We start from the raw sequence: 12097 nt of genomic DNA on the forward strand, positions 1-12097 counted from the left end.
AGCCCCACGCTGTTTAAACGGTTACCATCCACAGCCCCACGCGGTTATCATCCACAGCCCCACGCTGTTTAAACGGTTACCATCCACAGCCCCACGCGGTTATCATCCACTGCCCCACGCTGTTTAAACGGTTACCATCCGCAGCCCCACGCTGTTATCATCCGCAGCCCCTTGGCATGCAGATGGTCGGTCTGTTGGCTTCCTCACGATGTCGCCACTCCGCCTGAGGTTAGGTAGCGTGGATACGCTGACCAGCGCTCTAAAAACTCGAGCTCAGGACTGCCGAGAGTTTGGCAATGAAATGTTTGAAGTCGGGCTGCCTTTTTCCGAGTGGCAGTACTCTGGCAAACAGCAGACGCTTGAAGCGCAATGACAGCAATGATGGCTTTTTATCATCGGCGACGTTGGTAGAAGTTTTTAACTTGAATATAGCAGAAAAAGAATAATATTACATAATCAAACCGATTACCATAATTAATGGCCTATTTTATCATACTAATTAAATTCATTTCGGAATCGGGAAGTTAAAAACGCACGAAAACCACCGTAATAGAAAACCAACGCGCATAATAACCGTCATGCAAGATTACCGTCATGTATGATAACAGTCATTTATAAGATGCGTTTGATCGCAATCAATGTGTTGAAAATTTTAAATTAAAAAATAATAATAATTAAATAAAATTTATCGCACTTTAAGTAAATGAAAACCATCTTATTTACAGATATTTAAATAGTTGATGGTCACTAGGCCACATTTTAGAATACTGAAACCAAGCATTTTTAATCTTTTAGTAGAAAAATTTTATACGTGAAAAATCGTGAATTACACAGCACTTAAGTAGAGGGCTTGAAAATATTTTTTAATCTAGACTAATTTTAACTTCATGAAAACCACTGCCCAGGTGATTTAAAGTTAATTAGTCGGATTAGGTCTGGAGGCTGCAACATGAATGCAACATTTCAAAATTCAAAATTTAATCAGTGAAAGTACTCAATGAATAATTATATGCAGTTTGCGAGACATGATTGCATAAAAATGTATAATAATCTATTAACGTTTTATCCATGCATGTGTAAATAACGATCATATTGTCCAAAATTTAAATATAAAAATTTAAAATAGGAACCTTCGAATGGTGCATTGGAGAAAAAATTGTTTAAAATATGAATCAGGAAATTTGTTTAGGATAATTTACGAAGACGGGTTTATTCGTTTGAACATTTTTTATCCTCGCCCTTATGGTTCTGCGACTGAGTTTCGTGGGATAAATATTATTAATGTGTTAGAGAATATATAACGGTGTTACAGAACTGTTATAAATGACAGTTCAAAACGGTGTGGAGACAGTGATGCAACCAGATTTTGCCTGGCCTCGTTCCCTAGTTTGTCCGATTCCTTGTCGCCCTCAAGATTAATTATTCTTGCAATTCAGAATGCGGTCATCCTGAATTAAGATATAATAAATCCGTCGACCCCAATTCCATCATACTGAGTCCATTCTAATAATCTTCATCTTCTTTTCTCCCTCTTTTCAGCGGCTCGATATTTCCACTCTAAAAAATACAATATCAGTAACCGGTAATATTCAGACGTGATAGGTAATATGGATGCGTGTTTTTATATACATGGTGCCAGGCAACTAAACGCGAAAACAAACTTTCACACAATTTGCGATAAATTAGTTAAGTTGACATCAAAATTAAAATCATAAAAAACTATTATGAAACAGAACATTATGGAAAAAATAACTGAATGGATTATATCACTGTACGAGGATTGGAAAAATATGTGTGAAGTAACGAATTACGAGCCAGGAAAGAAACCTCCACAAAATGCACATGTTGGTTCGATTTGTTATTTTCAGTATTTTAATATTTTAATGTCATCTATAAATTAATTTACTTAAAATTTAAATGGTTACTGAAAAATAAAAACTAAGCAATACATTCCCAAATAGCTGCTTAAGTGAGTCTAAGAAGCAAAGTGAATGAACATAAGAAATATTAAGAAAAATGTGAGGCCGCGTAAATTAGATTATTTATGCGATGCTGTTAACCCTTCAGCTGCGTGTGCGTGACTAGTCCTGTTCGGTCACAAGGAGGAGTGAGTCACGAAGTGAGGGGATATGCAGTCCAAAAAGCCGCGAGATTTTTTAGAACCCTCACGGCAATGAAACGCATTTACCTGTTTAGAAAAAAAATGATTTAAGAAGTTAGCAAGTGAAAATTTTTGATGGATTTTTTTTACTTTCAAGTGCTCTGTTATATTTCACTCGTTCCAGCGAGTCATGATTCACTTTTATATCGCAGTGAGAGACTGCAACAGCATGAAACATTTTTCTCTTGGATGGGTCACCCTGACCCAGTTTGGATCGGCAAAAGGTGAATCAGTGCATAAGTGCTATTATTACTATTATTATTATTATAATTATTATTTTATTGTTATTATTATTATTTTATTATTATTATTAAATGGAAATAGAAAACTCCTGTGAAATGGTCGATTCTAGCAAAGCGATACGAACTCCTTTGCTGACGAATAGTTACATCACATGAATAGTTAAATATTCTTATGCAGAAATTATTATTATTCTTCATTATGATCGTTTTATAGGGGCTCGTTTGATCGCTTGTAAACCTGATAGATCTTAATTTATGCCTGCGGACGATACACTCATGATACTGTGCGTGGTCTGACTTATCGTACTTTAGCTAAAAAACTATTTAATTTATTATTATTATTTTTTAAATTGCCAACAATGATGAATCCGCACATTTCGTTAAGTACCCGTTATGATGAACGTAGCTCCTATTAAGTTTTTTTTTTCAATTGGATTTCTGAAAATTTGCGTGATTCGCATTTTGCATGTGTGACTAATGCTTCACTGCACGGACTAGCAATTTAGATCTCAACCGGCAATCATAAAGATCATGAAAAAATATAATTTAATTATGCGCTCAACGAAATGGATGAGACTTTGTCCGCTCTACTAGAGCTTTGGTGAGAAAGTTGGCCATTAGTCGGAGTATACGGCCCATCCGTTTTGTGTAGAAGTTTTATTTGTCTTCTGAATAACTGAAAACTAACTATGGTCAAAATCTAATTCATGTTTGCCTCTGTTTTTTTAATAATAAGAGATGAACTGAAGACTGCGTTTGTATGTTTAGAGCTATTTCCCCTTCTAATGTTTTACCTCAGATTTGGAGGAATTTACTATTAAATAGTCGATTAAATTCACTGTTGGACGAGAACAACATTATTAACAAGATGGACGGCTTAAAATGTTGGTTTTAACGAAGCGATGAAATTGCTAAATAAACTTTGGAGATGTTGTTTCTCGATAGTTGATGATTGTGTGGCAAATATGTGTGCGAATGTCTTGAATAACAATACTGGGATCGCTTAAAACCATTCATTATTACAGGAACATTGCGTACATCAAGAAATTATCTCCATTGAGTGAAAATATTTTGGTTATATCGCCCTCATCGTAAACAATTTTTCATTGTCAATGCAAAATTTTTCTCTGTTTGACAGCTAAAATTATTGTTATCCACTGAGAATATTAAGTGAAGAGCCATTATTTTCAATATTTTTTCAACGCTCTAATTTCCTAAGCATAAAAACGTCGCCCCTTGACGCAAGCTGACAGGAAAAGCTTCCTTCAATTTAAACGGTCAATTTTAAAGTTTTTAAAACTCCTTGCCTAAGCTCCAAATTGCAATAATATGCCCATGAAATATTTGAAACAGTTTCCCAGGGAATATCCGTTTTTAATTAAGATAGCAGTTTTTATCGCTACGAATCTTATCCCATTAAAAGAAAACCTGCATTTGCTAAATTCTTTCGTGAATTAGGAATAATTATTAGTTAAGACTAGTATTTAGTATTTAAATTAAGTGTCAATGAAATTGAAAAACATATAAAATAACTCACAAAATACACACAGAAAAATAAAGAGATCATTTGAGCGAGAGTACTTATATAGTTACATTGAACTGTGGATTAGAAATATTTAGTTTTATCCATGCGATAATCAATTACCTGGTTCCAAATCGGTGCAGGCATCAACTAATGCTACATGCCGAGTTCAGGAGCATTGCCTCAGCGGGGTAGCGTTAGTGCCGGAAACACCAGTTTAGGGCCGATATTAGTGCGTCTTGCTGGTGATGAATCGACGACACAACTGGACTACGTCTCAGTCACAGCAGTTCGGGGCTATGCGGAGCTCTCCGTCGCGTCAATGCCTACCAACTCCAGCGTGAGAGGCGCAGAGGCACCGCCAGCCAGCGCCGTGCAACACGGCACTGATATATTTGAGTCACGGCTGCACACTGCACAGGGCCGCCAGCCAGCGCCGTGCAACACGGCACTGATATATTTGAGTCACGGCTGCACACTGCACAGCGCCGTCCACCGCTGCTGCTGCGGCTCCCAGCAGTTGTTTGAGGCGCGGTGACGGCGAGGAACGGCGGTATTTAGACAATTATGGCTCCAATCACAGCCAAATTTGGCGCCAATTTTCAATTGTATAATGTCGAAAAAAAAATATTTATTGTGTCCGTTTGTTAGGGATACAAAATCTGAAAAATTGTAACTAATTCGGCTCTATTGCGTTTATGGAAGTTTTTCTGTTGTCAGTACATGGGAATTTTTTGCATTTCATTTTATTGGTTTTGCAAGTGAAGCGGTAGGTCTTTGCTCGTCTCCTTCGTCCAATATATAAGATATTGGTAAGTTTTAATTTAAATAGGTACTAAATATTCCCAGATGATTAAATTAATTATGAAAAAGAAAAATAATTGTACCTGACGTAAATCAGAAATGTACAAAATACCCGGATTTATTAGTAACCAAGCATTCGCTAAAACATCAGAGGTTTAATTTAGAATATTCTCAGAATTCGCTATTGATAGAGACCATGAAATCTCATATTGGCTTCCTCGTTAATTCGTTGATCGAAATCTTTAAAACATCAACTATTTCTACTTTAGTACTTCATATTTTTTTATCAGTATTTGCAAGTTTGTACTCTATATTGTAAAGTGGAATAACATTATGAACGAGAAATTCAAAGGTGTAGCAAAAATTACCATCTATTTAAAATAAACGCTCAACCAATATCGTCAATATCGTCACTATAACCGTATTTCTTCTCAAGACACTAAGTAATCTTGGTAGTATGACCGTATATTTTCTAATGATACCATAACTAATCTGGCCAGTATGACCGTTTTCTTCTCATGCCATTATAATTAATCACTAAAATATGACCAGTTATCTTCTCCTGACACTATAACCGATCATGACACTATGACCGTACATCTTCTCATGACACTGAAACTAATCATGAAACCATGACCATTAATATTCTCCTGACACTATAACTATAACTTATCCTGACACTATATAACTAATCGTGCCGCTATGATCGCAAATCTTCTCATGACACTATAACTTCTCTTGACACTAAAATAGTATATTTAACGATCCGACTTGAACAAAACATTTTTCCTGTTAAAACTTTTGCCCGGCACCGTTCAAACGCTAGAATTTTCAGTGGGAATAAAGACTCGTATGCCAGCGCTGCAGAGACTGTAAATTGTCTGTGATGCAGAGACGTCCAGTTCCGTGCCGCATCTCAAACACGGAATATTTCGCTTGAGTTTCTTATGCATTTTTTGCAGTGAGGGTTGGTCTCGTGAATATCAAGATGGCTCGTAGCTGAATACACTTTATTAAGGGGGTTTAGATTAAAAGAACGGCGAATTCAAAATTCATTTACTCAAGTGCGTTAAGCATCTAAAGAGCCTGGAGCTTCAACAATAAACCAAGAAGGACAAAAAAAGAAAAACTAAACGACGCTTGCTATGCTAATATTTCTTTAAGTAGGAAATGCTCTTATTGCTCTTATTGAACTTAACTCTTCGTATTCTAATACCCAAATATAATTTCTGTCGCGACCTAAATATTGATTATTTTCATCTAAAAAATATCGACAGCCCAGAGAAAATAACATTTGTTTTCCCTCTGATATTAAAGTTATGTTAAAAGTTAAAGGTATTTGAGAATTAGAGAAAAACATCTAAGTTTCGTTCATGTGGAAATTCTGTTAAAAAACATTACATTCACAAATTAATAATATGAATACTGTGAGGAAAAATGTTGCTTTGTTGAATTTCCGGCAATATGAGCTTACAGTCGATTTCAAATGCCAGAATTACAGCGAATAAATTTCCAGCCTACTAGCTGCATGTGAATAACCTTTACCTTGCGCACTAAGAAGGGAAAGCTTGACTGAATTGTAGCGGAAAGGAGACTTCATTTTTCATGTTTCTTGATGTTCCAAAGCAAGATTTGTTTTATATGTAGTAGACACCGGGAAACTATTTCATGACTGAAATACATGTAGACATCAAGTGTATGTACAATTACAGGCGCAATTGGTGCTTACAATAAAAATGATAGGTGTGACTCAGTCAATACGAGTCGTCATTGTGCTGGCATAAAGGATACGCGACCGGCGTCCGCGGCTGTGATTAAAGCCTTTGAACTTGAAATTCAAGGCTTGGCTTCTGGAATTTTTTGCAGCATTTCTCATCTGAGACAATAGGAACAGCCTGCCATCCTTAATGATGAGGACCTGTGGAACCGAACAGCTGTTGTGATAAAAGAAAAATTTTGTGACTTCCAATATATTTAGACTGAAAATAATGTGAGACCGTCTACTTTACATGAATCAATCGCTCTAACTTCCGTACAACGTTTATATAATTCTGGGTCTCAATTAACATAGCGTACTATCGTCACTTATCAATGACTTTTTCTTAAGAAAATTTGTATAAGATACGAATAGAATGTTGAGGGTTGAAGACATTGAATTCATGTCGATATAAATTGTCGGAACTTTTCCATCGGATCAGCTACTCAAGAATTGTTCAAGTTTTCTTAAATGTTCACGATGTTCAGTCCTACAACAAAAGGGGTAATTGCGACACATTATCCACTACTGGAAATGGGAGCTTCCCCCACAATCAGTTTACTTCCTATTTATTGGAAAGTTGGTGAAAAATTATCTGGAGAGCATTATTTTCATATATTTTATGTGTGTCTGTGAACTATTTTCAGAATATTTTACCTATGAAGGAGGTACGTTATTTCCATGCGATGTTTGTTAAAAAAAAACACTCCAAATAATCAACTTCTATGAACTTTGATGTGCGTTAGCTTTGGGAGCAAGTTACCTGTGAAACAGAAATATTTCTTATTTTATTTGTTCCTCTGAACAATATTTGTTCACTGCATTGATTTTAGGCACTCTGTGAATAATCGAGCTCAAACTCTATTTATCACACTTCATAAAATTCTTTGGTCATATAGAAATAGCATAATATTTGCAAGGCAAATTGCAATGCAACGGTCGCAGCAATAGTATTTTTTGTAACTTAAAGTGCGACTCTAATTTCTATTATTTTTAACATATGTAAATAATTTTGTTACTTTTTTTTGCGCTCAGTGAAGAATAATACTTCGTGAGATTGATTTACAGGCAAAATAAAAATAATTAGCGAAAAATTGATTTGATGCATTAAAGCGATTTTGTAGTTTATTTGCAATAATGTCGTCACATTATGAAAGTGTCATTGTAGTAGTTCTGTTTTTTTACGAGGTTTTAGGGTTTTCAGCGCCTCGAGTGGCAACATTGGAATCGGAGCTGATGGTGGACGGATTGACGAATTGGCTGGTGTTGCCACTTAAGCCTTAACTGACTTTATTGAAATGAATAATGTTACTTAACCTCATCATGACGGCTTGAATATTCCTTCTATCGAAATTCTTCTCTATCTACTGACGTCGCAAACATCAGTTATTAATGTGTCCTCTCGAGGCTGTGGTGAGCGAGTACATTATCATTTTATTTGTAGCTTCGTGTTGTGTACACTTTTTAATTTTGGCGACCATATAGGGTTAATGCTTATGGTAACATTCTTACTTGTGCGAGCATTATTCATTAAACCACTCTTCTGTGCAACTGGAGATTGCTTTTGCATGCTAATTATACAGCTACTTATTCTTTATTTGGTACATTACCCTCATTAGTTACTATGCGTAGTACCTATCCTTTACCAGGTGTGCGTCAGAAGCATATGTGCGTTGATTCTATTGTACGCTCTTTTTATTTTACTGACTTCTGAATCTTTGACGTCTCCTGTCGGGGTCACATTCTGGGAACGAACTTTCTGTCGCTAGTAACTGATATTTGACTGTGAAGCCAGTGTGCAAAGATCTTTGTATATCATAACCGGAGCGTCTCAGCAACACGGAGCCGCTGGATGTCCGATCAAATCAATGAATTATTGAGGGGAAATTGACGTTTGAATTGGAAAAGTTGTATTCCCGACTCTGCGATTTTACTTTTTATTCAGAGCTCAATGTTATGGTTCACCATCCTCATGAAGCAAAATATCGTCTGTGATCTTCTCCTACTTGTCTATTTCAATAAAACTATTGCTAAAATCTTTTATTATTTCTCCAAAAATCGCAACGACTCTTAACTTAATGATTATGAGCTCAATCCGAACTCTCGTCGTCAATAAATGTATTGCATGTAACACTCTCTCCCGCAACCCACCAATTCCTAATAATTATTCTATTGAAAAATCGCTGTTCAAAAATGTGTTTTAACCAAGCACTAAACAAGCAATTTGAAATTCTGTCACCGAAAACTGGGCCACCTTAAAGTTTTCAGTAAAAATTCATTTACCGGAAAAAAGTCACTGGTGTAAACATCTCGAGCCGAGAACTCCGTTTCAAGGCAGCCATCATCGGCGCAAGATAGCGGAAGAAGTCTAACTTCGTCTGATCAACTGACACAAGAGCGGCGCTCGCCTAAAGAAATCCACATCAATTTTTTTTCTGAGAATCTCCGGAGTTTTCTCATTTCGAAAAAAGCTTCCGCGGCCAAGTGGCGAGGAGTTATTGTAGGAAATTCTGGCGCAACCCAAGTTAATTTCACAGGCGCCGCAGAGGTGGTCAACCGTTCGGATCTACGGCCGGCAATAATAATTCTTTAATTTACCATATACGGGTGCGAGTGTTCAAAGGATTGATTGACAGCTTCATATCTTCTGTCAAGATTATTTATGAACGCTTCTAGGCCGAGGCGCTTCCGAGAACTTGCTATCGTAAAATGTTGCGTCGGTCGCATGGGCCTGCATGCATGGGAATTTTCTTACATAATACTGATAATAATTCTACATCTATTGTTGAACATCAGTACGGGAAAATATTCATAATGGTTGGAATTCATGTTGTCAGTTATACGTATAATGAAGGTTCCAATTTATGTGGGTAGTGACCCTCCGGGATTACAACTTTTGAACATCGATCGCAACTTCTCAACAACATTACAACAACGATCGCAGAATCGGGATTACAACTTTTCAAAAATTGGAGACCTTATGTAGTTTTACAAGTCATTTTTTGTGGCATCTCTCCATAAAAATTTTCTTTGAAATGAATCCGAATAGATAATTCTAATTGCTAATCATGAAATCACATATGTATTTTTACGTCCAAAATTCATCGCCAGAAAATCAAAGAATTATCACATTAAACAATCTACAACTGACCCGGGAAATCTTCACTAAAATTTGACTGAATTAAATTTAAATCAATTTAATTTCAATTGGAGTTCAATATAAGATAATTCGGACTCTATCGAAGGAAAAGATAGAAAATCAACTTAGATTGATACCTTCTTATAGCAAGGATGTGGAATCGTCAGAAATGGCGTAGTTAGCGTTGAATAATATGATGATAAATATATGGACTATGATGTAGAAGCTACACTTGGAATTAATTTAGATCAATTACAACTTACTGACATGGAGCTTCATGCCAGAGATCCAAATTATAATTAGGATTAAGTAAGCATTCAAAACTAATTTTTTTCATCCGGAACCTGCATGTTATGTAATTAAGGCATAAAAATTTAGCAACATCTCGCGGTCGCAGGTTTTTCATGCAAAATCATCAGTGATTCAAGAATTTTAACAGCCAAAACTAATACTCGTAACGGAGAAATTTATCCTCTACTAACGGTTGCAGGTTGATATAAAAATGGCTGAACATACTATTAGTTAGAACTTTATGCAAGATTCTTGCATGAATTTAGCGTTCTGCTGCCAGCTAATATTTTCAGCCCTAGATAAAATCGTTCCTAAAATGGCACTCGGTCACGTCATTGCGATGTTGGCTTGGAATTTCTCCGCGTATTTTCTACTATATATACGACATTCGAGGATATGCCGTTAATCGTCTTAGGTTGCGTTCACGAGGCTGGGAGCTTGGCTGCCTAGCTGCAGGTAAGGAGGAGTGATGTGCCGATAAATTAAACACTTCACTTTGTAAACATTTATGATTCAAGATCAGATCGTACTACCTCGCCAGGCAAATAATATTGAAAAAAGTTGACTGCGAGTTGCTTTTGTCGAAACAGCTTTTAATCAACGTCGTTTTAATGTCAGATGTCTGGTGGGATAAGTCAGCATTGCACATGACTGCTCGCAAAATACAGCAAAATTCTCCATTTCCAAATTTTATGTTTTTGAATAATCTGAGAGGCCCAGTCAGAGAGAAGGTGCTCAACAATTATTTTCAGTTACCACAGCTTGAATGCATAAGTGTTCGGTTGACAATCTGCCGGATTCGCTGCCTTCAACCCTCCATATTATCTTACATTGGAATTGGAATAATTTTGAAATGGATGACTACATTACACATAAAGATGTTGCTCCGCATTTCTTGCTATGCTGCCTGAATTTGAAGTTATTCGTGAAAAATTTACTTTAAAGGGGTTTTCATCAATTGCACGATGAAATAAGAGCGAGTTGATATTAGCAGGCAAAGTACATTCCCACTGAACGCGTTAGCTCATGTGCAATAACATATGCAACTCGAACTTTTTGATAATTAGTATTTTTGGCATCGATTATGCGCCAAGTTCCGAGCTTATTCTAAAAATATACTAGGTCATAAAATTGAAGGCATTAAGAAACTATTCATAACAACGTGCATAAACGTTACAATGTTTTATGTAACAAACCTTAATTTTTTTCTGTCGTGAGAATTTCATTTATAGAACTCATGCCATATATAATAAATTAAAAACATTGTTAAATTCCTGCTTGCCTTAGAGGACACATGCAACTGGAGTTATTCAGCTCATGTATATTTTGTCAAATATATTTCGCACTTGGAATGTTACTCGAGCATCCTGAAGCGCAATGAATGTCACAGCGCGAGCGTCGAGGAGTTTTATGGCCAATTGAAATTAAATCCAAACGGAAATTCGCCCTCCTTGTCACAGGTAAGTTGAGTAAACATCGCTACCCATAAAATAAATTCAGTGAAATACGTACGGACTAAAAGATTAATCAATCATCAGTCCTTCGAAGAATATCGAGCGTGGTATTGAAAAAATTAGTTTTAAAGTTAGAAATAAATTAAATGACAATATTCAATATTCTAAGAAAGCAAATCACCACCTGGGTAATGTGCTGCATTCATGTTCATGACTGGATGATTAGTCATGTTAGTTCCGCCTTGAAACTGCGGTATTCAGTGTTTTCACCCCAGCAAATTTAAGGCAATAATAATTGTGTGAATATTTTTTCTTTAATATTTTTTGTTCTCAAAGTGTGAGAGCCAAAGTTCAAATTTTCTACAATGAGCAATACTTTTTCAAGGTGAATTTGAAGTGCCTGGTGTAAAGGAATCAGGACTCACTCCAGAGATCCAAGTGAAGCTTGGAAGATCCCAAATTACGGTCCCTGAGTTAGTCCAGCCAATTGGGTCCACAGCCACTCGAACCCAACCAAACCTTGCCAAGGGAGGTGATAGAAACGCGACAGACTCTTAGACATATACTTAATAATTGGTAATCTAAATGAAGGCCCAGATGCAGGTAGGGCTCCGTGAAGCAGGCGAGGCTACGTGAAGCAGGCAAGGCTCCGTGAAGCAGGCAAGGCTCCGTGAAGCAGGCAAGGCTCCTTGAAGCAGGCAAGGCTCCGTGAAGCAGGCAAGGTAACA

Source organism: Hyalella azteca, unplaced genomic scaffold, assembly GCF_000764305.2.
Source record: "Hyalella azteca isolate HAZT.00-mixed unplaced genomic scaffold, Hazt_2.0.2 contig4180, whole genome shotgun sequence".
Taxonomy (NCBI): domain Eukaryota; kingdom Metazoa; phylum Arthropoda; class Malacostraca; order Amphipoda; family Hyalellidae; genus Hyalella; species Hyalella azteca.